This window comes from Lissotriton vulgaris, chromosome 1_2 (assembly GCF_964263255.1).
Source record: "Lissotriton vulgaris chromosome 1_2, aLisVul1.2, whole genome shotgun sequence".
NCBI classification, from domain to species: domain Eukaryota; kingdom Metazoa; phylum Chordata; class Amphibia; order Caudata; family Salamandridae; genus Lissotriton; species Lissotriton vulgaris.
The window spans coordinates 42,674,282-42,700,742 of record NC_141686.1 but is presented as its reverse complement, the minus strand read 5'-3'; the positions used below and the strand labels follow the sequence as shown (position 1 = coordinate 42,700,742).

Genomic DNA, 26,461 nt, shown 5'->3' with positions numbered 1-26,461 from the left:
CTCAAGCAGGACCGTCCACTGCCTTTTCTCCATGTAGGCAGCCTACATAGAGAAAATTTCACGACTTGGCACTGTCCACTGTGCCTAGCCAATCACGCTGCTGCCTTTATAAAATCCTGGGGAATTTATTTTGCCAAAATATCCCAGAAGTGGAGTTAGAATAGTAAATAAGCCTCCTAGACTAGTCAGTTGGGGGGTTGCACTTTCTTCAAATATTCTAGGTCGGCAATTCGAATAGCAAATTTGACCTCTCAGTGTTTGCCACACCCAGAGTGCAGAAACTATGATTGGTAGAATTTTGCTGTTCCTCTGAAGTTAGAATTTGTCATAAACGTGAAGAAATGCTTAACCACATTTTTGGCCAATGTAGGGAGGCATAAAACCTGCATAAAGTTTTCCTCCAGCACTTAAATAATTTGACCGGCAGGGGAAAGTGGTCAAGACAGGTGAATATTGTGGTTCCCTTATTAACACCTACTTTTGAGCCCTTGTACTGGTGTGAGAACCAGAACCACCTCCACCAGTCTGCAAAATACAGCAGCATTAATGGCCACCTGCTCTGCAGAAAGATACACAAGTTGCTCGCCCCAGGTTAAGTCTTCAGAGGGGATTGAACCCATGAGCTCAAAAATTCCACATACAAAGTAAAATCCACTGTGGATCGATGAAAAGGAGATACAGGGTGACAAACAAAAACAAAAAAAAGGACTGACTACAGGCAGCACACAGACTTTGAGGGAGGGGAGGGGGGGGGACGCCAGTGAGAACCACTATTCCATGAGGGCAGAAGGAGTGTGCAGGACCCGTTACAGTCGAATCTGGGCTGTCTGGTCTGACCACTCACATTAAAAAGGGGGTCACAGATGAGGCAACAGCAGGAGGAATGAGGTTGATACTGCATGATTTTAGAGAGTAAAATGCTAAGGTGAAGGACCACTATAGGAGACTGCTTTTCAAGAGACTGGAAGCAGGTACTATACTGCTAATCAAAAATGTCCACTGCATCAGAGCCCATCACAAGCAGATGAAAGAAGCAACGCTACAACCTGCTAAATTGTAATGAAAAGTGGAGAAATACCCACAGTGCATGACGAGACCAAGTTGGGAAGTGGGTAATGCTGGGGACATATGCCATCTGAAGCCCCCGAAATGGGCACTACTGCTAACCTGAGAACAAGAGCCCAGAAGCGCCCAGTTACTCAGAAACAGTAATTTATGAGAACTTGCTACAATGTTTAAACGTTAGGGAGTATGTTATATATGGAGTTATTAATTTAGGAAGGCGGAACTCCGCCACCCCCCAAAATAATAAATACAATCAGTTCAGGTGCCAATGGTTACAAGATAATCTCTGCTGAAACACAGGCAGCCATGGCAAATGCAGCAGGCAACTGTCGGAGAAATAAGGATTTAGTTCCAAGAGTATTAAACAACTTTGAAGTCCAGAACACAAAATGTCCAAAATAATTCAGATAAATCATGAAAAGTAATGTGCAAAAAGACTCCAAAATCTAAATGTGATGAGGGGAAACTGGGAATTTGATTTTTCAAAATGTTGATGCACATACTGCCAGGGAAATGCAAAGCATCAAAAGTCACAGCTGAATATTGACAGGCCTAGGCATGATTTCAGGCCAAGCCCAATGGAGCAGGTTTTGGGTGGGCGAAATGAGCAAGTGAGGAAAGTCAAGAATCTGAAGCCAGCAATGGGCCACAGTCCGATACATGGTTGAGGGCGCACTTGAGGCTTTAGTTTTGGCTTCAAAAAGCTCATAGCAGGAATCGTGAGCCATCAAGAGGACTTCATTGCCACCTTCGCATACTCAAAGGTTTTTCTTTTGCTCTTAAAATGTTCCTGCTGAGCAAGGCTGAAGCTATAGACCGACATGGGCTCCATGATGACGCTAGGGGGCATGAGGACAAGATGGCTGCACCTTAGTGAGGCTCTGTCAGCCCTGAAGGCATTATTCACCATTTTTCCTGAATCAGATTGCGTACCTATCCCATCCATGGCTCCATCTGAATCGGAAGGCAAGTCGGAGGTGAAATGATCTGTTTGCAGGACACCAGTGGCCTAGATAATTGGACTGCTGATTCCAGTTGGAGCCTGCGAGTCATGCAACAGCCTACTGGGCCGCAACTAACGAGGTCGCCCCGTTGCAGACAGAGCCTGGAGGAGCCTTCCCAGGACGGCCCCACAGCCACTGCCAGCCGAGACTGTGGAGCTGAAGCGGCAGGTACCCTGTGAGGCGCGCGGAGCCATGGGAGTATGGAAGAGACGCGTGTCCGCGCCTACACAGGTGCCCTCCAGGCGATAACTGAGCGGGCACGGCGCGGACCGTGACTACGCAAGGCTGATGATTACAGCCTTCCCTGTGGGAGTGCGGCCTGCAGCAGTGTGCTGACCCCGCCAAACAGCCTTTGATTGGCGCAACACCCAGCACTGTCCCAGCGGTCCCCTGGGGGTAGGGAGACAGAGGGGCACTTGACGCGGGGCACACAACTGCTGCGACTGCACATTTTCACCTCTCCACATCGTGTAAGCTAATGAATGTGACTGAGAACTAAGGCCCGCTTTGCGCACGCTGCCATTTTACATTGTAACGCGCACTAATCTCAGATGCGACGCAGACGTTACTCCCTGGGGAGCCCTCCACAACGTGATTGGATCTGTTGGGGGTAGTTGACCGGTGGGTTTACATTGGCCCAAGCGACTGCCAGTAGAAAGACTGGGAGATTATACCCTGCTGGGGGGCTTCACGGCCTGGCACAAGAGATGCTCTACTTCACTAGGCTGGCTCTTTCACGCTCTCATTGTAGAAACATGCATAATCTGCCAGGCTGTTTCTGCTACATCAACAGAGATTCAGTGAGACACCCTTCCTGATACTACCATGGCCCACTACTAGAGTAGCCCTAATCGATCCCGTAAGAAGCTGCACCTGCATCAATCCCCATGAGCTTGACCACTGCGGAGGAGGAACGAACTGCATTAACTGCCCATGCACCACACAGAGCACACAGACCATCCGATCGGGAGATCCTGCAGTTGCAGAAATTGAGTAGGCAGCGCCAGGTGAGCTAATCCTTTCTTTAGCAAACTCTCTGCTCCACTATATGGTCGCCCAGGTGGAACAACTCAAGCGTCCCACCCATCGGCTGGGGGGTGCATGGACACATGCCCAGGCTCCTGTCTGGCCCAGGCCCTGACCCAGTTGCTACACGCTGGACTAACACCCGCATTGGAACCAAGGAACTACAGTCATCCGGAGACAGGGTGTCATGGGCACTGCTCACGCCCCTGCAATGCGCAGCCGGTCAGACACCACTCATGCCAACTAGTTCCTGCACCTATCATAATCTCCCACACTGCCCGGGGCAGCCAGACAGAGGACCGGCTCGGTGAAGGTGAGGGCGACTCCCAGCCGCCTAGCAGGCCGCCACAATGGGGAAACTGGACAGCAATCATCCAAACTCAATTTTGACACCCACAGGAATCCCAGAGGGCACCTCATTGCTGCTGAAGGGGGAACGTTCCCCAGCTTCGTGCATCACCAGACGCATGCAGCAGGGATGCCCCCTTTCACCCCATTCGCAATAGCCATGGAACCATTGACAGCCATGCTGCGCCATCACCATATACAATATGCGCTAGACTATCCCACGAGGCCCATTTTAATATCGCTCTACGTGGATGATATCACGGTCATTGTGCATAACCCTGCTGAAGGATTAAATGCCATGATATGCGAAATCATAAAATTCGGGGCCTTTTCGGGAATTACTATCAACTGGGGTAAATCCCAAGTCATGCCGCTCATGAACTGTACCACTCCATTTCAAATGGATTATCCACTGTTATAGAGCGATGACGAGGTCCGATATCATGGAATCACAATCCCCAGAGACCAGGAAGAACTTTGGCAAACTAATTACGGGGTGGCCCTCGCTAGGGTGGAGGACCTGAGCAACAGGTGGATAGCTCTCCTGCTCTCTAGCAGGCCCAATAGCCCTAATGAAGATTGTCAGCATGCCCAAATTTTTATAACTTTTCACAAACATCCCCTTCCCCCCTGGGCGCCCTTTCTTCACTAGGGTGAAGTCAACTCATCCTTCTCGCATGGGGTGGGAAACAACCTCGGATTAAATGGTGTACCCTCAGGTTACAGTTCGTTTAGGGTGGGTTTGAAGCACCTGATCTTGAACTACACTATCTCCATCCTCAGGCACACTTAGACGCATACTGCCTCGCCCCTCCGCCCTTTATGACACTTGGCAGTGGACCAGGGGCTTATGGCGCCACTAACTGAGGGGGTTCCTGGGCGTAGATGACAAGGCCGCCGGGCGAAGGCGGTCTACTGTGGCTTGTACAAATAATGTGTGGAGTGCCATTGCCAAAAGGTCCCAAGTACCCATTCTATACTCTCCGCTACTTCCACTGCTCGACCAACATATCCTGCCAGTCACACAGGAAGGGATATGTAAGCACAAGCTTCTCAAACTAGGCATCATCACTTGGGGAGACATGTACCATCAGTGGGACTTCAAAAGTGCGGCCGAGTTTTTAGGCGACACATCACATGGACAGATTACTATATATTCACTTACGACAAGCTGTCAAAGCTGCTACTTCCGCGTTCCCAGAGGAACCTCCCAAACTGCTCCCATTGCACCAAACGTTACATGCAGGGGTGCCACATGCTGTGTCCCGTATATATAAAGCCTCCGTAGGTGCAGGGACACAATACTATGAAAGCAAAAGAGGGGTGGGAAGCGGAATTGGGACATCCATCACGGAGGAGGCCTGGGTGTGCAGCTGTCAAGAAACCAAACGCATTACTGCTAGCAGCAGGTTCAGAATTAAACATTTTAAATTCCTCCATAGAATGTACTACACCCAGGTATGGCTACACAAGCTCCAGTTACGAGAAAGCGATAGATGTGACCGCGGTAAGCAGGAGAGAGCGTGTTTCCTACATGTATTGTGGGAATGCAGATCCACAGTGCAATACTGACCTGAGGTGGGGAAGGTCTTGGGAGACATGATAGGAGTGCAGCTTGATCTTACACCAGAAATGGGTTTCCTGGGCTACCTCCCAGATCCTGCAGGATCCATTCCAGTCCACAGTGGGCAACCAGTGGTTTTATCCTCTGCACTAGCCAGTGACTAGAAAATAACTATACCGAAATCCAACCCTTTTTGAAATAATTATCTCCTTTTTCAGTACTCACTCTTTATTTACTGAAAACATTTCCAGAATCACTCAGCCAAGATGGCCATTGCCTCCTACAAGCTTCAGGATCCTTGTCATTTCTGTTAGTCAGTTGAAAGACAGAGGTGTGCATGGCTGAACCACGTGTGCCTCTAAAACACAGTCCTAACGAGAAAAACTTCAGGCCCATCTCCCTCTTGCCAGCACCGGCCAAAATCCTGGAATTAAAAGTACAAAAACAGCTGTCTGCATACTTAGAAGCCAACAAACTCCTCCATGACTCCCAGTCTGGCTTTAGGTCAGGATACAGTACCGAGGCAGCACTGTTGGAAGTTGCTGAGAATGTCCGAGAGACCTTCGACAATGGCCTCTGTGCTATGATCGTGCTGTTAGATCTGTTGGCAGCGTTCGATACAGTGTCACATGCGATCCTGCTTGACAGACTGAGACAACTGGGAGTGACATGAACCCCTCTATCTTGGTTTGGCTTCTTTTCGGAAGACTGGTCCCAGAAAATACTGTTGCATCCCCACCTTTCATCCTCACGCCCTATAGTCTGTGGAGTCCCACAGGGCTCAGCCTTGAGCCCAACTCTTTTTAAGGTCTACCTCCCCCCACTGGCCCCCCTTATTGAACAACATGGGGTAAGTGTCATCTCGTATGCTGATGATACACAGCTTGTGTTCTCGTTCAGAAATATATCCGAAGTAGCCTTCTCCAATCTCAGACATTGTCTGGTTGATATTTCTACATGGATGACTAAGAACTGTCTGTGGGTGAACACAGATAAAACAGAGGTTTTATTTTTAAACCAGCAACTCCCCCCTCCCCCCCCCCAACTCGGACTTCTGGTGGCCTCCCGAGCTTAATCCCCCACCTCACCCTGTGCCCTCAACCAGGAATCTGGGGTTCAAGTTTGATTCCGCTCTCTCGTGTAAGGCTCAGATCAGCCAAGTCTCCTCTTCATGCTGCTGGAAAATTAAGTCCCTACAGAGATTTCTCCACCTCCTTCCCATGGACAGCAGAAAGACAGTAGTCCATGCACTCATCACGTCCCAAGTGGACTATGCCAATAGTCTGTACCTGGGCTTGCCTGATTATATGATCAGGAAATTACAGACTATACAAAATGCTGCTGCTAGGCGAAACATCCCAATTTGACATCACATATCCCCCATTTAAGGAGCCTACATTGGCTTCCAGTAAAAATTAGGGTGGAATTCAAGGTGCTCACTCTCGCCTACAGGGCAATCAAAGAGGCCCCCATCACCTGAGAAAAAGACTTCGAAAATACCATCAGACAAGGACTCTGATCTAATCACCAAGTACTTCTGGTCACCCCTTGCTTCAAAAAACCCAGATTAGGTGGTCGATATTTTACGGTAAAAACGGCCCACCTATGGAACTTCCTACCTGAGTTCATAAGGAAGGTCAATTCGGAATTTGCTTTCCGCAAACTCCTATAAACCTGTTTTTTTAGCCTCCCCCAGCTCTGAAACATCTGGCCGTCTGCTGCCTCTTCCTGTACTCTTCATTTAGCGCAGGACACCTTCATTGGAGGTAGCTGTGCGCTCTATAAAACTCCAAATAAAATAAATAAACCACAAATGCCTCTAAACCACCCATTCCTTTAGCATGCATGCCTTTAGCAAGCAATTTCGTGGTAATGGCATTATTGGAAAAGCGAGATGAGAGGTCAAAATTACCACTAGCCTGATCCCCTGACCCTAAGCCCTAAAATCCTATCCCCCCTACCTCGCCCTGAAGCCTAAAACCTACCCCACCCTGCCCTTAAAACTTTTCCCCCTCCTCACCCTACCCTGAGGCCAATACCCTGACCCCTACCAAAAACGACCATGATACCCCCTGAACCCTAAAACTTTCCCCCATGAGGTCACTAAAACTACCCCTAATCCCTTCCACTACCCTGAGGCCTAAACTCTGCCCCATCAAATAAGCTACCTTGATCTCCCCCTGCCCCAATCTCTAAAACCAACCCACACCCCTAAAAACTCCAACCCAGCCCATAAAACTATCCGATCCTCCCTCTGATCCCTTAAACTGGCCCCACCCCTAATGACTCTTCCCCCCCCCCCCCAAACACCCCCCAGCCCTTTTAAACTACCTGAAACCCAGCCCTAAAACCGACCCACCACCACATCCCCCCTGCGAACCCTAAAACTGACCACCACCCTTTGCTACCCCCAAAACCAGCCCCACTTACCAGTCCGGAGCTTCCTGGTCCAACGCTTCCTCTTCTCCCTGCCCATTCGAACACTAGACCGCTATCTGTTACTGATTTAATAAATGCATCCTTTGCACGGGGTCTGGTGCCACCGAGCTGGAAGGGAGCAGTTGTGAAAGCTCTCCTGAAAAAGCCTCACCTAGATCCATCAGTTCTGGCGAATTTCAGGCCTATTTCTCTGCTTCCTGGACTCAGTAAAATTGCGGAAAGGTGGGTGAACCAACATCTATCGCATTTTCTTGAGTCCAATGGCCTGTTGCGTAATTCGCAAACAGGCTTTCGGCCGGGTCAGGGCACCGACACCTCTTCTGGCAGTCCTTGAGGAAGCCAGAAGCATCTTGGATTCGGGAGGATCAGTGGCAGTGATCCTCCTGGATCTCAGTGCGGCTTTCGACACTGTTAATCACCAAGTGCTAATTCAACGGCTGTCAGATGTAGGAGTGACAGGGACGGCTTTGAAATGGCTCACGTCATTTCTTAGCGACCGGACTTACCAGGTATGGGAAGGCAGCTCACGATCAGCGTCAATCCCCCTCCATTGTGGTGTGCCACAGGGCTCATCCCTAAGCCCCACATTGTTTAATGTGTATATGGCCCCACTGGAGGATGTGGTCGCCCCATTTGGTATCAAAATCGTGAGCTAAGCTGATGATACTCAGCTGGTGGTCGCCTTATCCCAGCTTGCTAAAAGTCCAGACACGCTGCACTCCTGCATGTCCAAAGTCTATACTTGGATGTGTGAATCGGCATTGAAGCTGAAAGGCTCAAAGACCGAAATAATGCTTTTAGGACACAAAGGACCCTCACTCCCTCCGACTATCTGGCCCAGTTGTTTGGGCGAGCTCCCGAGTCCAAAGGAGGAGATTAAGAGTCTTGGGGTCTGGCTGGAACAAGATCTCTCTTTCAGGACCCAAGCGAAAAAAAATGGCGGGAGTCTGCTTTGGTCTTCTCCGCTCAGCTCGGAAAGTTCTGCCCCTCCTTCCACCGCCATCCAGAAAGCTGCTTATTCAGGGGCTGATCGTATCAAGATTGTATTATAGTAATGCTATCTTTCTCGGTGCCACTGAAGCAACGTTCAACAAACTCCAACAGATCCAAAACGCTGCAGCACGGCTTCTTAAGAGTACCTCAATGACGCGGTCAGCTAAACCCGCATTGAAGGCGCTGCATTGGCTCCCGGTGCGCGAAACGGTCAAATTTAAGTCCCTTTGCATTGCGCATGAAATTCTTCAGGACAAGGGACCTCCTATTCTGAAGAACTTAGTTGTGCCCTACAAGGCCAATAGAGCCTTGCGCTCAGATCAGAAACATTTGCTCAAAATTCCCAAAGTTAAAAAGGCACGTAGGGGGGGGGGGTGGGTGCGGGGGAGTCTGGGAGAAGATTCTCAGTGAACACAGCGATTCTATGGAACGCACTCCCCCAGAGTCTGCGCTCGGAGACGTGTCTTCTCCGGTTTTGCAAACTCTTCAAAACGCACCTCTTTCCTAACTGATGCCTCTGAATATGCTTGACTGCTACCTTTCTGTTGCTCTGGAACAAGCGCTGGGATGCTCTAGGGTAACTACGCGCTATACAAAACTCGAAATAAATAAATAAAATAAATAAATCTAACCTTAACCACTCATATGCGTGGTCAAAGAAGATGCGTGGTTCAGGGAAGCATGGTTACGCTGATGGGGAAATTGCACGCGTGGCTCAAGCCGCGTTGTATAAGCAATTTCCCCTGTTGGTTCTAGCCCGGATTGAGGGAAGGGCACCTAATAATCCATATGAGAATGGCTGTTTTCTATCCTGCTGGGGTCAGAGATATATTGTAAGATGTCTGGCAATGATTGAGTGAGAAATAATTTTAAAACAATGATGCTATCATTTTACCACTGCAAGATGCAATAGTGACTTTCATAAGAGGCCTGGTCATGTAAAGCCATTTACAGTGACTGACCGCTTTCTAAACAGTTTATTGCCATTTATCATAGGGGGAGGTGGGGGGGGGGGGGGACTATATTTTTCCTTCATATCCAGCATGGATCCCTTTTATATATCATACACCCAAGCCTGTCAATATACAAGGGGTGACAAATATAAAAGTTTTTTTTTTAAAATGGCAAAGGTACTTGCCATGTGACATCAGTACTTTCAAACTGCAGTCTAGCCATACAACAAAAGCATATGGCTCCAGATTCAGCAGTGCTCTAAGTGGGGGATGGAAATAAATTGCAACCACATATGATCTTGAGCAGAACTGGGGTGGGAATAGACTGACATTTTCAGTCTGAATGTACAAACCTTAAGTCAGCAAAACTAGACAATTAAAAGTGTGCGTGTGGCGGGGGGCTAGAAACGGAGTGCAAATAAGTCTTCAAATGATCCACTAACAATTGAAGGATGCACACAGAATAGAGACCTGGGTACCTCTAAACCACCAAGGTAGGAACAGGACCTTTATGGACAATAGGCTACTGATACAATCGTATGGATGAACAAAGTTCGTAGGTTATCCCCATATGCCCCAGGACTGAATGAATCCCCCACACTACAAGCAATACTTTGCGAGACAGTGGCCTAATTTTAAGGCCTGTGAGATCTCAAAGGAGCATTTAAGATCTCATCAAAAGAATGACAGCCCCCTCACAACAGAGGCTTTGCTACTCAACTCTCCACCTAACTAGAACACTCCACGCTTACCAAGGCCGCCTTATTTTTTTGTGCACTATTGCAACCTATCTCCAAGTTAACCGCCATGAAATTTACCTTCCCTTTCTGTTAATCCTTCCCGAGCCAAATTCCCAGTTTGAAATCTAGACCTCCATGAGAGTACAATATACACTCATGGTCCTATGTAACATTTCCTGTACATTGATTAACACAATTGTGATATTTATTGTGCTTGTTTAAAACACTTCAACACCCTACGTTAGAATGAGAAGCGCTGTAAAACAATCAAGTAAATCAGTTAGTAGGGGTCATCTAAAACAGTATTAGTGTAATTACTCACACAGATACTTCTTGCATTCGACCAGCGCTTGCACATCTCTTCCACAGGGGGTTTGAACAGCACTTGCACATCTCTTCCACAGGTGGTGTGAACAAAGTAAAAAACTTGCCTCTAAGTTACAGTTTCTCTAAAGTACTTGTGAAGTGATAAGCTCTTTGCCTTGGTTTCCTCTGGTATCTAATTGTTGGACTCCAGATAGCTCCAAGCAGGGCCACACTTAACGGAAATCACTGATGATCCTTTAACCGCATCGCTGCTGCGGTGATTTTTGCGCTGTGCGGCTGTTTTCCCTTTTCCGCGTTACATGACGAGCTCAGCTCGTCATCAGCACACGCCACCCGTGGCTGATGACGAGCTGAGCTCGTCATCAGCAGCGAAGGGGTTAAAATAGGCCTTTGGGCTGCCTACATGTGGAAATTAGAAAGCCCCCAGGCTTCCAGTAGTTTGCAGCTCTGCCGAATTAAGTCTTGGTGTTGGAAAATGAGACCAGGGCAAATTTAGTAGGTTTCCCCGAGTCGGCTGGATCCCTGATCTGGCCCAGAAATATCTGCCGGAACCTGAATCAGCACAATATCAACTTTCCAGCATTGTTCATTTTTAAAGTTTGTCAGGTTGACTAGCAGGATTTCAATAAAAGGAGAAAGCGGCTTACTATAAATACTAGCTAAAGGAACCACCTTTTTAGCACTTTAAAATACAAAAACTTGAAAGTATTCATAAAATGACAATTGACACCAATAATATAGAGTAGCATTTGCAGATATTGGATATCAATTTCTGCCAATACAGACTGGCATAAAAAGAAGCAGATCAAAATGGCACCTGCTTACAAATTTGCAATAGAATTCTTCATACAAATTAAAGCAACACAAATTAGCAGAACCACAGAAGAAAAAAGGGCAGGCCCATCACTAAAATGTAATTCTGTTTGGGTTGATTAGCATGTTCCTTGCAATTTAGATGTGACAGGTTTTAAAATCTCGAAAGTTACAATGTTTCTTAAATATGCCAGGCACTACGTATGTATCCATCAAGCACATGATTGAGATTCACGCTCTTAGTTACATAGGGCATGGCTCTGATAAAGTATTGTTAGCCAAGCTTATTGAGCCACCCCACCTTTAGCCCTCTCAACCCATACACACCTTTTTCATCTCACTAAAAGCAGTGGGAACATTGTACAGAGGCACTCTTGGCTAAGGAAAATAAAGTTTTCCCTAGCTACCAAGTTTAAATTTAGTTCAAGAAAACTGGAAGAGAAGGAGAACGTTGAATAAGCTAGAAATTGGAATAAGCTAGAAATGTCCCATTTAAAATGTAAAATCTTTGGTAGAGATCTCATTTGGTCATCATGGATCCAGAATTCAGTAACAAAGGTAGATCTAAATAATAAATGCAGCAGCTTAAAATCCCTTTGTTTACTGCAGCTTGTGTGAGTTGTAGCACCAGAAATATAGAAACCATTGGGCAAAAGGATTCAGAGGAGATCACTGGCATGTTAATCTTTACAGTTTCAATTCTGCCCCATTAAGTTAAGTACTTTGGTACTGTTCATCTTGGTGATTATCTCATTTATTAAAGGGAGGCCAATTCTTTTAGGTCATGGTTATACTAGATGTCATTTTAAGGACTGGTTATAAAAGTCAGTTCACAGAACATGCCACTGTCTACGGTAAGGTTCCCCACCACCTCATTACCAGACACACAACTCTAACAGATACAGTTTCAAAGTCCTAATAATACAATCTTTTGTCTGTGTTTTACAGGTAAACATGTGAACCCACAATCCTGCTAAAGAGAGATCCAAGTATATCAGTATGAAACAATACAAGATATCATTTGGGTAGAACAACATCAACACTAGTCTATTTGATTCTCAAATAATTTGCCCCGTCTGAAATGGCCAGATTGACCCTCCCCAAAATTGTCGTCTTGTGTATATTATATATATATATATATACACACACAAATACGTCGCGTTAAACTCCCAACTGCTTTCCGGCACGAACGGAGAAACGGACACTTTCTTGGTTTCAAGTTACAGGTATTTTTATTTTCGTATTTTTCAAGTGAATTGCATGTGCAAAAGACAAAGACGCTTTTCGGCAAGCTCAGTCGCCTTGTTCACTAAACGTCAGTGCATTCAAACCCAACAATATTTAAAACCCCACTAAATCAATCATGTGCTATGGTGTCACCTGACCGGCAGAAAACATGGTAAAGAGACTTTAAACACCAAGCTTACTCTACCCTAGGCACTGGTGACCACATATCATCAAATAAATCAAAATAAATCAGTATTATTCACAATGTTAAAGATGGATCAGTGACATATTTGGTCAATTGTTTACTCTACAAATACATTGGCAATATTGCATTTTTATATATATTTTTTTAATTCACTGAAAAAAACATGGGTTTCACACCAGTTATAGTTAGCTGGAAATTTTACTGTCATAAAACCATTGAAATTCCACGTTATAGTTAGTTGGACTCACTATAACTTGCGTGTGTAATGCACTGCTGATGACGTCACATATTACATCACTCATGACATGGTCAGTGACATCACTGATGACACCATCCAGTGAATGTGTCTTTCTGAAAAATAAATATGTTTTATATATGTATATGTAAAGGTCGATGGAAGAATAAATGTTTAAATAAGTTTTAATGAATGTTTTTTTTTTAAAAAATTGAATGTTAACTGGCTTAAGTGCATCTTAGTGAATACATATATTAACGAGTAATATTTAAATATATGTATCAGTGTTTCACTTTGTGTATAATTGGCTGCATGGGTTGGTGAGTAGCTACATGTGTGTGTGTATATGGGTTATTAGATGTTTTTTAGTATCAGTATGAGTCTCTGTATGGTTTAGTGGGGGTATTACTTAGCACATAGATGCATCAATGACTGACTCACTGTTTGTATGTGTTTTGAAGACAGCATATGTGCAGGACTGTATGGGTGGATGAGAGTATGTGTGTGTTAGTGAGTGAATGACTCTCACTAGTGTCTTTATCAGTAACGACATATGTTTTAATCTAGTATATGTGAGTATTGATGTTTATAAGTGAGTATATGTGAGATTGTAAGAGTTCCTGTTTAAATAAGTATGTGTTTCTATAAGTGATTGTTCAAGAGAGTAAGTATGTGTAAGTTTCCTTAGAAGTAAGGTGGTAGTGTGTGTATAGTTGAATATGCAAATAAATGGATGTTCAATAGTTTATTTGCATGTGTGAGTATGTGTGTGAGTAACATTTGGATGACTGTCGGTGTGTAACAAGATGTATAGGTGTATCACTACATATGATGAGTGAGTATATGTATGAGTGGCTATATAGAACTGTTGGTGAATGAGTAGATGTGTATATAGATGGTGGTATTACTGAATTGGTTGTTGTAACTGGTATGGATATCTCCATTTTTTTGAAAATGTTAATTTCTATTTAAGGGTTACATTACACTGAAAGGAGGTCTGTCACTGTCACAAAGACGGTGTCATCAGTGATGTCATGAGTGATGTCACTGACCATGTTATGAGTGATGTAATATGTGACATCAGCAGTGCATTACACGCGCAAGTTATAGTGAGTCCAACTAACTATAACATGGAATTTCAATGGTTTTAGGTCAGTAAAATTTCCAGCTAACTATAACTGGTGTGAAACCTATGTTTTTTTCAGTGAATTTCATAGGTTTTTTAAATGCTAATTCCTAACTTTATATAAGGCCCCAAACCTATGTTTTTTTCTTTGAATTTCAAAATTTGGTTAATAGAAAATGTCTATAGCTATGAAATGTAATATTTTTGAAAATGATTGAATCCTATATTTTATTTGTATTTTAAAAAAAAAAAAATATTTTTTTTTATTTTTGACCCTGGAGCGCTCCCGGGGCGCACCCCGGTGAGCGCCCCGGAGAGCGTAGTCATTTGAAGCACCCCGGTGCGCGAACCGGGAAGCGTCCCATTATCGCTAATGTCGCGAACGAAAACATGATCGTGACGTATCGTGTTGCCGCGTCCGCGTGATACGCACGGCGTAAGCGCACCTGGAAGCACTCGAGCGAATACGCTCGCGCAACGTAAACATCCGACGCGCTTACGCGACGCGACCCGGGGCGCGTCGCGTAAGCGCGTCGGTCATGTGACCTGAAAATAACACTTTTCATTGGTTCAGGCCTTTTTTTTCCAAATGATGAAAGACCCCACCTTTTTCCTTATTCTGACTTTTTCCTTTGACTGAGGAACACCTGATTGTACCTCTGTACCTTTTTGATCTATATAATGGCTTCAGTAGCAGCAGCAGCTGGTGCATCTGCACCACCACCACCACCACAACCACCAAGAGGACTACCACAAGACTACATTGGTGGTCAACAAGAGGAGGAAAAGGAGGAGGAGGGGAGGAGAAGATGGCTTGAACACAATACCCCATACCAGCCAAGACCACACATTATATGGGAGTTTTTTTCGATCCCAGAGGGGAAGAAGAAAGTAAATGCAGCCAAGGTGACTTGCCTAATCTGTGGCATGGAACTTTCTAGGGGGAACCCGAATAAAAAATATTAATTCGGAAACACAATGATTAGACACATGCAGCGCAAGCATCCAATAAACTATTCTGCTGCAGAGATGAGGGAACTGACCAGAAACCCTCCCCAAACTACAAGCACCACCTCGAAAAGAAAGCAAGGCACTCCGTCGGGACAAGAGGCAAGAGAGACGATGCCTTGCATTCAGCCACGGTTTGCAGATTTCAGAATAACCTGTAAATATTGTGGGAAGACCATCTCCTACGGAGAACAGAGCGTAAAGCTCATCGTCCTTGCTGGGGACAACCACAAATGCCCCAATAAACCCTAATTATTTCTTTTCTTTTTTTTTGCTCCAGTTGAGCCATTTTCAATTCCCTGTTTTTTCGTTTCTCCCCATGAAAAATACAAAAAAATATATATAACTGTTCAGAAAACCCAAAAAAAGTTAAAAATGTTCAAAAAACAAAAAAATATAAAACAAAAAGAAAAAAAACAGTTTTTAGAACTACCTCCAATTTATAAAAAAAGGCTACATTTTTTAAAAACGATCATTCTTTTTTCCCCATGGTCCGCTCCCCGGTCCGCTCCCCGGTGCGCGTACCGGGCGCTTCCCCCGCGCAAATCAAAAAAAAATTTGCCCCCTGGGCCCTTTTGTGATCCCCACATCAAACCTAGGGGGTCAGAGGGGGGTCTATCCCTTCCCCCTTTTTTTTTTTCCACCTCTTGTGTCTCGATCCTACCGAGACAAGATGGCGGCCGCTCCGGACTGTTTTGAATGCTTACAGACACCCGAGAGCCAATCAGCTTTCCGTGCGCACCTCGCGTGGCGCACCCGGAGCGCTCCCCGGTTGGCGTACCAGGGGGCTGCCATAGATATATATATTTTTTTTAACCTAAATTACTCAAAATCCACTGGAGCACATATCTTGAGACATAGCAAAGGCACATCGGGCTACCAGTCCCTACAATTTTGCCACGTTTGGTGGTAATCCATTCAGCCGTTCGGGCTAAAAGGGAGTTTGACCGCCCTACGGAAATTAACATGGGGAAAACACGTTTTGGGACCCCCCTTTTATCTCGGCCCCCGCTTGACAAATCCCCCCCCAAAACCTTCAAGGAAGGACCGGAGCTCTGCGAGGCAAATTTGAGGAAATTTTCAGGCAGATTCATCAACCGGCGCCAAAGTTATTCCAAATAGAATTTTGAGATTTTGCATTGAAAAAAATCCTAACTATAACTACCTACTGGCGACCGCCAGTAGGTAATATATATGTTTTGCAAATTTGCTGGTGATCTTGCTCAATAGGATCTTCTGGGATTTAAACCCACTGCCATTAGCTTTTATCTGAAAACAGGTGGGGACATATTAGCTCTGCTTAAGCGTACAGTGGCTAAAAGAGGGACGTGAGGCTAGTAGCTGCTATGAAAAGGATTACATTGCAGCTCGACTTCAATAGGTTGAGAGGTGGATGGATACCCCGTAAAGGAAGAAATTAAATTACATGGGGGAGCCGGAAATAGATAGATATTTTAACAGTTACTAGATGTAGGTAATTGGCCAAGAACACTGCACTAGACTTATAGATGTGGCCAAATTCCGATGGCGAAGATGTCTTGGTCATACTAAGGCAGAAGAGGCATAATCGCCCACCTTCCTCTATGGCTGCACTGCAAGCTTTGTAAAGTAGGATCAATCTATTTGAGTGTGGTAGAGCAGCACACAACACACTAGGGGATTTATTTGATAACCATAAACTATTAGCATTCAAAGAATTAAGGCAAAACATTTAGGTTCCAGTAGGCCAGTTTCTAACTGAACTAGCGAGACAAAAAATCCACATGGAATCAGGGAGGCATAGATAAAAATAACTGTACTACACTAAGACTTGGACCTAGCAGAAAGCCAGTCACTACATTACAAAGCCTTCAGCAACCATCTAAAATAGATATCTCCTCTGAGAAGAATACAGAAATGCAACATAAATAGCAATTTATCTACAGAATGTCTACAATATTAGAGTAACCTTCCATAATACTGTGTGATGCAAGGTCTGAATAGATTCAATTTAAATTAAAACACAGAGCATCTCTCACCCTCTAGGCTACACAGAATATATGCAACTACCTCCAATGCTTGCCCTAGATGTGATGGTGCTGAAGCAAATATCCACATGTATTGGCGCTGCCCAGTTTCAGCTCATTACTGGGAGAAAATTATGGACATGGTACAAGAAGTGACTGCCAGAAACTACTCCTCACATATTGCATTTACATAAGAGGGAAAATCAGGACACTAGAACAGATTTGCCGATCTAGCGTGGTTGCCAGCTAAATGACATTGGTCTGCCCTGGAAGTGACCACCAGCCCCATACATTAAAGTATGCTTGCAGGAGCTGTTGAAATGGTACAGGCCAGAATGAGATGGCACAACTACCCTACAAAGAGTGTGATGAAAAGATCAGCCTGAATCCAAAGTGTAGGATGAAATGAAACTGAAATTGAATAAAAAGGACAGGTCCACGAGAAATTTTAATATAGAAGCACTTCAAATGGTAAAAATTGAAAGAGGATTCATGATCCATCCCTCCCCACTGCAGGTTTGATATAACTGAGCTGGGTGTGGCAGTTATCTACCTGGTTTCTCCCCAAATTATGTTAGCACAGCACAAATTGATAACACTTCAGTTAGTTGAGACCCATGTCCTCCGGCCTATCAGTTTGGATATCCAGTGGCAAAATGGAAGGCATAAACGGTGCAGCCTATATTCTGAGTCACGTTGATGGACCTACTGCATCAATGTCTGGTAATACATTTACAGCATAATGTGCTTTGAATATTTACAATGGTTACTGTTAATATATGAACCCTAAATTTATGAAACAGATTTTTACAAGTATTCACTTGATAAGTGTATCTTGTGGGAATGTTACTTTTAATTCCAGTTCGGCATTGTAGCAATCCTCCGATAAATCATAAAAGTACAATATTCCTGCCAATGTACAGGGACACCGAAACACTTTTTCCAATAGTATACTACAAGAAAATCTTCATTGAAGACCGGCAATTTAAAGTCATTTATAGGTCCCCCTCTATGGAGTTAAGCAGGAAGGCTTTTAATTCGTTTTTTTCTCACAGGAATAACCAATTTGGATAATAGTAAAAAGGCTACATGGCACAACTTAAAAAGTGATGGCTTAACAGGTTGAAAATAAAAACATGTGCAATTACTTCTCAGTAGAGAAAAAAGAATGCCTGCTAGGTGAAAGTGCATCTTGTCAAAAAGAGGACACTGCTTCTATAAGGGCCGAGCAGCTTCTCTGCCAGCGTGCACTGTACAGGCCTCATTTATTTTTGAATGGCACTATATACTACAAGATATTAAAGAAAAACATTGGTATTTATGAGGAGGTGGGAGGATTATTTAGGACTTTTTGGCTCTGGAGGAGTAGGAGCAGGTGGTGGAGAGGGAGGTGGTGGAGGCGGCAGAGGTGGTGGTGGTAGTGGAGGCAGTGGTGGTGATCGAGGCGGCAGTGTGGTAGTGAAGGAGGAGGCGAGACCGGTAGTACGATCAGCAAAGAAAGGAAGTAGGCCCTCAAGGACTGAATCCGGTGATAAATAGATGGGCCTCCTTTCTCCTGTCCTAGACGTCTACCTTCGTAGATGACTGAATGTCAATCTGCTTCCAGGCAGTGACGACCTCAGACGTTTCAACGCCAAACCACTCCTTTGCGAGGGGTCAGGATGCCTCACCGTCAATCTTGCAGTGCACTTCAATACCATATGGGTTCTACCTTACCTCGCTGTCGATCTGTGTCTTTTCTTCAATGGCGAACCAGCCCTCGGTGAGCAAGTGGGTGCCGTACCTGGTCTCTAAGTCGATCCCTTTGATGTCGACAGGGAAAAAAGGCTTGTGAGCTGGCACCCACTTTTTGGGCCAAGTTCCTCCGAGGCAGATGTAAGAGCCCTCAGAGGACTGACTCCTCGCTCTCAGGACTCATTGTGAGACTGGACTTGACGTCTGTTCAGTTTTTCCATACCATGAAGGAATATCGCCTCACTCTCGCTCTCAGGGTGTGGCATAAAAACTTCTTGCCGTGTTGACACTGCATTGGAAGAGGACTAGAGGGAAGGCAGAGTATACAGACATTTTGAGGGTCTGATTTAGCCTTCTTGCTCCCACAGGGAGGGCACTTATCAAACAAAGAAGGCATAATAAAATGAAATAAATGCCTCAATTTTCTGTCAGAAAAAGCCTTAAAAGGCAAGAGTGATCAGTTTAAACCAAAATTCACAGGTGAAATTTGAAGAAAAAAAAGTCTAAAAGGAAGAACTAAATACTCCAGGATCCTGTCACCAGGTGCCGTAAGAAAGAAAGAAATAACGGAGGCAACTGCCACCTGCTGAGCATAGTGGGATATTGGTGGTCTCTGGGTTCTTAAAGGCACAGTTACTGTTAACTCGCATAATAGCAGCTTATGAGGCTACACTGTCTCACTATCATCCTTCAGCTCTCACTTTTACAGAAAAGGGTTTGTGAAAGATTTAAGCTGTTCTGTAAAAACCATTTACCTCAAATTATACATTTATCTGGGCACAATGACCCTTTTTTAAGTACAATCTGAAAAATCTCACACTAGACTGCATAATATTTTCTTAAGTGTTTCTGCAAGCATTCCTGAGGAAATGTGAAAATCTACACTTCAGATGACATTACATCAGCTGCAGTGCGTCCATTGGGGTGTAAAGGCGCAGCCCCACTAGCCTCATGGACCCACTGTCGCGGCTGCAAGGACACTGAATATTGCAATGCAATTTTAAAATTACTAAGCATGATTATTTCAATAAGCGGCCCGCCGCCGCGAGTCCGGCCAGCATCCGAGTTACTTATCCGGATACGCTGCGCGCAGGGGGGCTGGACTGCTGCAGCCTGAGTGACAGTCCACGTCACTCACTCAGCTGCAGCAGCAGACATTACTTCACCTGTAGTGCGCAAGTGAAACTTGGGGCTGAAACAAGCACGAGCATGCGCAGAAAGTTCTCAGAGAGAGCGACCAGGGGGGTGCTGGTTTAACTGGGCCGCAGCCCCCAACATTAGAGAGCGACTGGGCAAGCGAGTAGTACAGCAGTGCAGTTGGATCGTGACCGGAGAGACTAGTTACTAATATACTACGGTTGGTTACGGTACCACCACCAGGTAAGGCCACAGTGCAATAGTGCATACAGTTAACGACAAGATGTGATTGAGTTGAGGAGTAGTAGTGTTTGGAATTGGTTCAGATCATGTTGTGGTCGGAGGTGGATGGTCCGGAGCATTTTTCATGTTGATTAGGACTCATGTGGCGCCTTGGTGATGGTTACACCAATTTTGAGGTCACTCGCGATAAGCCTAGGCATTGGGCAATTTGGCAAATAACTGATATATCCGTGGGCGCACTGGGCGGGCTCATTTATCGAGTACAAGTGGATCCGGATCAAGAGAAAAAAATGCACGTGTGGCGGCCTGTGGCCTTACTTCACTCGTTACCTGCTGACTTTATTTTCTCCAAAATTACAACGCAACCTCTTCTATCGGCACATGCCAATGTGATGTGAAATGCCCCATGTGTGTTATTAAGACAATGACGGACCTAGCCCAGCGGTGTCTGTGCACAGGGCCCCAGCAGCCAGCCTCTGTGCAGCACCTCAGCCTTCTGCGTTGATGTAGCTGGCGTCTTTGCGACTATGCTTGGTACATACCATGCCATGGATATGGCATGCCACATTTGTGACTGGTCTGCATATGTGATGGGAGGGTGTGTGGGAGGGGGCACTACTTTACAACAATGAGATGTTCTGGGCTCACAATGGGATGCAATGCCGGATGTGGAGAGGGCTCGATCATACAATACTTCGGTGTTCCGAGTACACATTGGGGTGCATTAGTAGATATGGGGGGGGGGGATTGTACCATACAATAGTGAACTCAGCACCTGAGCGTAATAGGACGGAATGTACGAAGCTCTGTGGTTATACTGAATAAGCAGCTACCTAGGTTATGCCATCTATTAATGTAATAACTGCACTTTCACAATTGCTTTATTAACCTTCCTGCTTTCTCAAATTTCCATGAAAATGCACGATGTTCTTCTATTTTTTCAAAATTTTCTCGGGGGTTGGTTATATCCCCCAAACCCCCCTTATGGGGTTCAGGCTCGCTCGCTACGGTGCAGTATGCAAATCAGTTTACGCCTCACCACTTTCAAATGTCACCAGCCACCCCTGCATTACATGAAGAAATGCTCTGGGATTCCTGCATGTGGGCGTAACTTTTCAAATGCTTATGAGTCACTGGAGATTCCCCCAAAAGAACAGTATTTTCCAGCGAAATCTCTTACCTGGAGTACGATCTGAAAAATCCAAAGTCTTAAACAAATACGTACTTTACAGAACCCTGATCAACCATAAATACAGCTTTAGTATCCTTATCTAAATAGTAATGTCTAGTGAATGTGTGGCCTAATCTCCATGTAGCAGCCTTACATATTATAACCATGCAGCCAAACGCAACAATTGTGCTGGGATAAAGGATCTTCAGATGCAAATTCAAGAAATTTGCTAGGCACAGTAATTACCTGTGTTGTGCTATTGATATATTAAGTTCTGGGAACAACAACTGTCTTGGCCGTTGGGGGAGTGGGAGGGGAGTATAAGATAATTTTCACATTCCAAGGCCTCAGCAGCACCTTTGGATTTAGTGTGCATGATGGAAAAGCGTACAAAACTTTGTTGGACTAATTCATCAAAAGAACAGCGCCCACTTATCCTGGTTCCAGAACGCAACACAAAGCTTTAACATTTTCCATGGTCATGAAATTTGAATATTGAAGGACATCACTAATCTCGGAAAATAACTGCTCATATAGTTAATTTCCAAATTGTGGGTTTCAATGAATAACCAGCTTTACAGGTATACTTGGCACTTTTGAAGCCCTTGGAGATGAACTTGCTGAATAATGGAATCCTCACTATGACCCAGTACCAGAATGTTTGGATCTGGTGACAGAGTCCACGCCTTGATGCCACCTGGGTTGTTCAAATACTTACTGGTCATGGTATGTGCATTAACTAGCATCCTTTTTGGGTGGGGAATGATATCTGAAACTCCTTCAAAGAGTTTAGTTTTTAGTATACTTATAAGTTATAGTTGCTTGACAAACCCTGTATGGTCAAATTCTGGAAGTAAGCTACTATTCCACATATCAATCACCTCCAGAAAATTTAGCCCGTGGTCTAAGTGCAGGTCTTCCACAAACACAGACTCCCACAATGAACAGCTATATTTGCCCTACAAAGTATTATCACTAGCAGTCTTGAGAGCAAATACTGCTAGGTCATCCTTTGTGCCCTGCAGTGTCCATCTTCTTACTCCAGGGGAGAATTTTCCAGAGCAGATAGAAGTTTTTCGAACCACTGAAACAATACACAAATCAGATTTAAGCTCTTGACAGAGGAAAGATCTTGCTATGATAAACTATTTCTTATGCATCTATAGGAGTTGCCATTTTAATGATCACAGGGGAAAGGAATTTCTCCTCCATCAAGCCTGCAAAACCTGAAACCAGTGGTAAGGTAGTTCTTGGAATTGCTCTAGGTTTTAATGTTTCCATAATAAACTGCAGGTTGCAATGTTTCCAATTGAATAGGAAGTTTGTTTGCACCTCTTAGTACATGTTGAAATATATCCATGAGATATGTGCGCATGGGAGCCGCTGTTGGCAACATTGGGTGCATATCATAAGATTCCGACAATGCATCAGTTGAGATGCAGACAGTGCTATTTTTAGTCTGCCAAGTGTTATTGGAGGAGGTGGTGTCAGTCCACGGATGGGTTCTGGTGTAGGTTCGATATGAGCAATTTTTATTTAAAACAGACATTGATATGCTCCTTTAAACCAATTGTGGCTTCCAAGGAAGATACACACATGGTAAAGGATCCTGAAATGGATCAGCAGCAGGAACCGCTATCCTTGGGAACTTTGCTGGACGAGTCAAAATGGGAGTAGGAGAGTTATCTTGCTTTTGGCTCTGCTGATACAGCAGTCAAAGAAAGTCAATAGCTATTCAACAAAATGTACTTTGTCAATTAATGCTTCAACAGTAGAGGATCTCTCAATGGCAATGAGGATAGTCTCAACTGCAATGTTAGACTGCAATTTTCTCGGCACCTGGGATAGTACTCGGTTAGTGATATTACAGCAGATGGTCTGGCGTAAGGCAGATCTTCCTCGCTGTTCAACTCGGGGGGTCAAACATGTCTGGCGAGAACGTGCCTCAACGTCTACTGGTACAAAAGGGGGTGGTGATGGATGGAGCATCTGAATGAATCAAACACTCACACCCAGTCAAAAGATCTGGGTTTAATTCATCACCATTCTTTAGCCCACTCTACCACCCCAGTTCAGACATGGCTATATGCAAATCAGTCTGACCCTGTGCCTCATGGGAACAGTCCAGCCCGAACTGCCAAGCCATGTCTTCCCTGGACCGGAAACAAGCTTCCGAGGACTGGAGTGAATGTAAGATTGTTCTGCATTCTGTCCATCAACTGTGTTTTTTGCAATTTTCACCCCGAGTGGGCTGGGTATGCTCAGACGTGAGTCCGAGGCTCGCCACATCACTGGAGTCAAGCTATCCAGGCTGTAGAAGGCTGATAGCCAGAAACCGGGCCTTGGATGCTTGATTCCGGTCTAGGAAAGACATGGCTTGGTAGTTCGGGCTGGACTGTTCCCATGAGGCACAGGGTCAAGGCTGATTTGCATATTTGCTGGCACTGACTAGCCACGCTGCACTCACCATGAGGCATTCCTAAATTTGAGGCTGTATATCTATTGCAGAATTTGCGCCTGGGGGTCCGACAGCCCTCACTTTGCCTTAATCCCCCCTAAGTCACCTACAACTAGGAGTGCAGCAGCCTCATCTCAGACAGCTACTCAGGGGCCAGCCTGGTCCACACCCTATGCTGTTAAAGAAGACTATGAGCAAGCAGACGGGTAAAGTCTCGGATTTTTTTCATTCCTTCAGACAAACGCCCAACGCCGCGAGATGACGCAGGAGCCACTGCAATGGCGATCACAAAAGCGGATTTGGCGGCTATGTTTAAAAAATTCCAAAAAGGAACTTAGCAATGACTCTGCTCTTCCCACTCTACTCTTCTCCACTTTCCGGCTTCTGACCTTTGCCCTCACCTGTCCTGGCCCTTTAGTCAGCCCCGATATATCTGAACTTTTCCCTCGTCATTTGAGATCTAGCTTTTTGTCCGACGCCTGATGGAGCTGCCTGGTTTAGCTATCGGGGAGACAGGCCGGGGATTCACTCCCTGGACGTCACCTACCCAGTCGGTTTTTTGACAGACTTCCTTTCATCTCTCTGGTCGTCTCTGCTCGCTTCCTCCCTCTTTCTATTTCTCTCCTCTCCTCTCTCAATATAGTGAGACTGACCTATTCTGTCAGATGCCCAATGGAGCTACCTGGTTTAGCTATAGGGGAGATGGGCCGTGGATAACCTCCCTTGGTCGTCACCTACCCAGTTGGTCTTCAGACAGACTTCCTTTCATCTGTGTGTCTTTTCCCCCATCTTCACTTTCTCATCTCTCTTACCCCCCCACTACTTCCCCTCTACACTTCAATTATCTCGTCTTCTACGCTCTTGCAATTGTTTGTCTAGCAACTGATGCAATTTGGAACTGATGTAATCCTGTATTTGTAATTTTTGTGGAACCTCACGTAAAGCGCTCCGAAACAGCGCTATATAAAACTCTTGAATAAATAAATACATGAAAAGGATCTGAATTGTGCACCAGGGATGCGCAGAGGTGCTTATCTGCTGTGTTTACCTGGCTGGCCAATGCGCATCTCAAGTGTAATGAAGAAAAATCGGAGATATTGCTGTATGGCAAATTTCCCCCGCTGTTGAGAGGCCTTGTGGCCACCGGACTTCCCATGCCCACGGTCAGCCCGGCCAAGAACTTAGGGATATGGTTCGGGGAAGATCTTCGGTTCGCAGAGGATATTAAAAAAACGTACTGGGATCTGCTTCGCCACTCTTAAGACTTTTAGGAGGTTTTTTTACCTCTTCTACCGCAGCAAGCAAAGGAAATGTTGGCTCGGGCACTTATCCTTTCCAGGTTAGACTACACTAATGCCTTATTTATTGGCATCCCTGGCTAACGAATAAATAAACTCCAACTGATTCAAAATGCGGTGGCCAGACTCTTATTTAACATCGCCAAACGATCCAGTGCAAGGCTACTTCTACGTGACCTTCACTGGTTACCTGTGGCCCAGCGGGTTCAATTTAAAATCTTGACCATGGCCCATAAAGCCCTGCATGACTCTGGACCTTTGTACATTAGGAAGCGCGTGGCCATTTACAGGTCTGGCTGCTCGCTTCGCTCCTCCTCTCTTCGCCTACTGGCCATTCCTCTGTTTCATCGCTCCAGGATGGGTGGCCAGTCTTGGTCAGTAAAGGTAGCCACTCTATGGAACAGCCTTCCCGGCCTTTTGCGACACTCAGGACCTCCGCATTTTCAAGAAATTTCTTAGAAAAACACATCTCTTCAATCACTCCATCTAATTTATTTGTGCTCTTGGCCTTAACACATCGGCGCCAGGATACTCCTGAGTAATTGTGCACGCTACAAATCATATATAACAAAGATTTTTCTTCGATACTACAAAAAGCATTCTGAACTCACCGCACACTGGCAGGTATATTCTAGGTTTATGACAATCAGTTAGGATTGGACGATGCAGAAACGTCACTTAGGAAAAATCAGATATTATTTGAAAAAATATGGAAGATATGGACATCTGGATGAGTCATAACTGAAAAGTAAGACTGAAGTGTCTTATGAAAATGGAATAGCTATATGTTGGTTCAAGGTTCACTGGTCAAACCCCACTATGAAACAAAGGAGTCACTTGATTCTCTCCACATGAATAGGATAAAGTCCAACCATGAGTTTACCATCCTTGATAACTTCAGTTAATTTGGTTAGAATGGCCTTGTCTATTAGGTTTCTACAGTCATAGGACAGATCAGTCCACGCCTTCCAATTCAAAACACAGGCTGCTCTGCGGTGCAGACGTCAAGCTGCAAATATTGAAAATGGTCAGATATTTTAGTAAAAAAAGGTCAACATAGCCTTTGACTTAAAGGATGCTTACTCCACAAAGGAAACCCCAATGTCAAATTTCATAAAAACTGCAGGTTTTATTTAAAAATAGCTTTAAACTGCATTTGCAACAAGTATGTCAGGCCAAATGTCTAAAAATGGAACCAGACAGCAGACCTGTATTTTAGGATTTGACGTAGCCCTCCACAAGAGGGTCACGAAGTCTTGCCAACACAAAAATAGTACACAAAGTGTGTGGATTACAGAATTATATTGCATCTAAGCCCTCAAACGGCCTGGGTAAAAAATG

General features: G+C 45.0%; 1 protein-coding gene across 1 annotated transcript in view; it reads right to left on the bottom strand.

Annotated features, from left to right (window-relative positions):
• The window catches only part of CAPRIN2 (caprin family member 2), a 682,604-nt gene that overhangs the window by 325,515 nt on the left and 330,628 nt on the right, over positions 1–26,461 (bottom strand). The window lies entirely within an intron of this gene.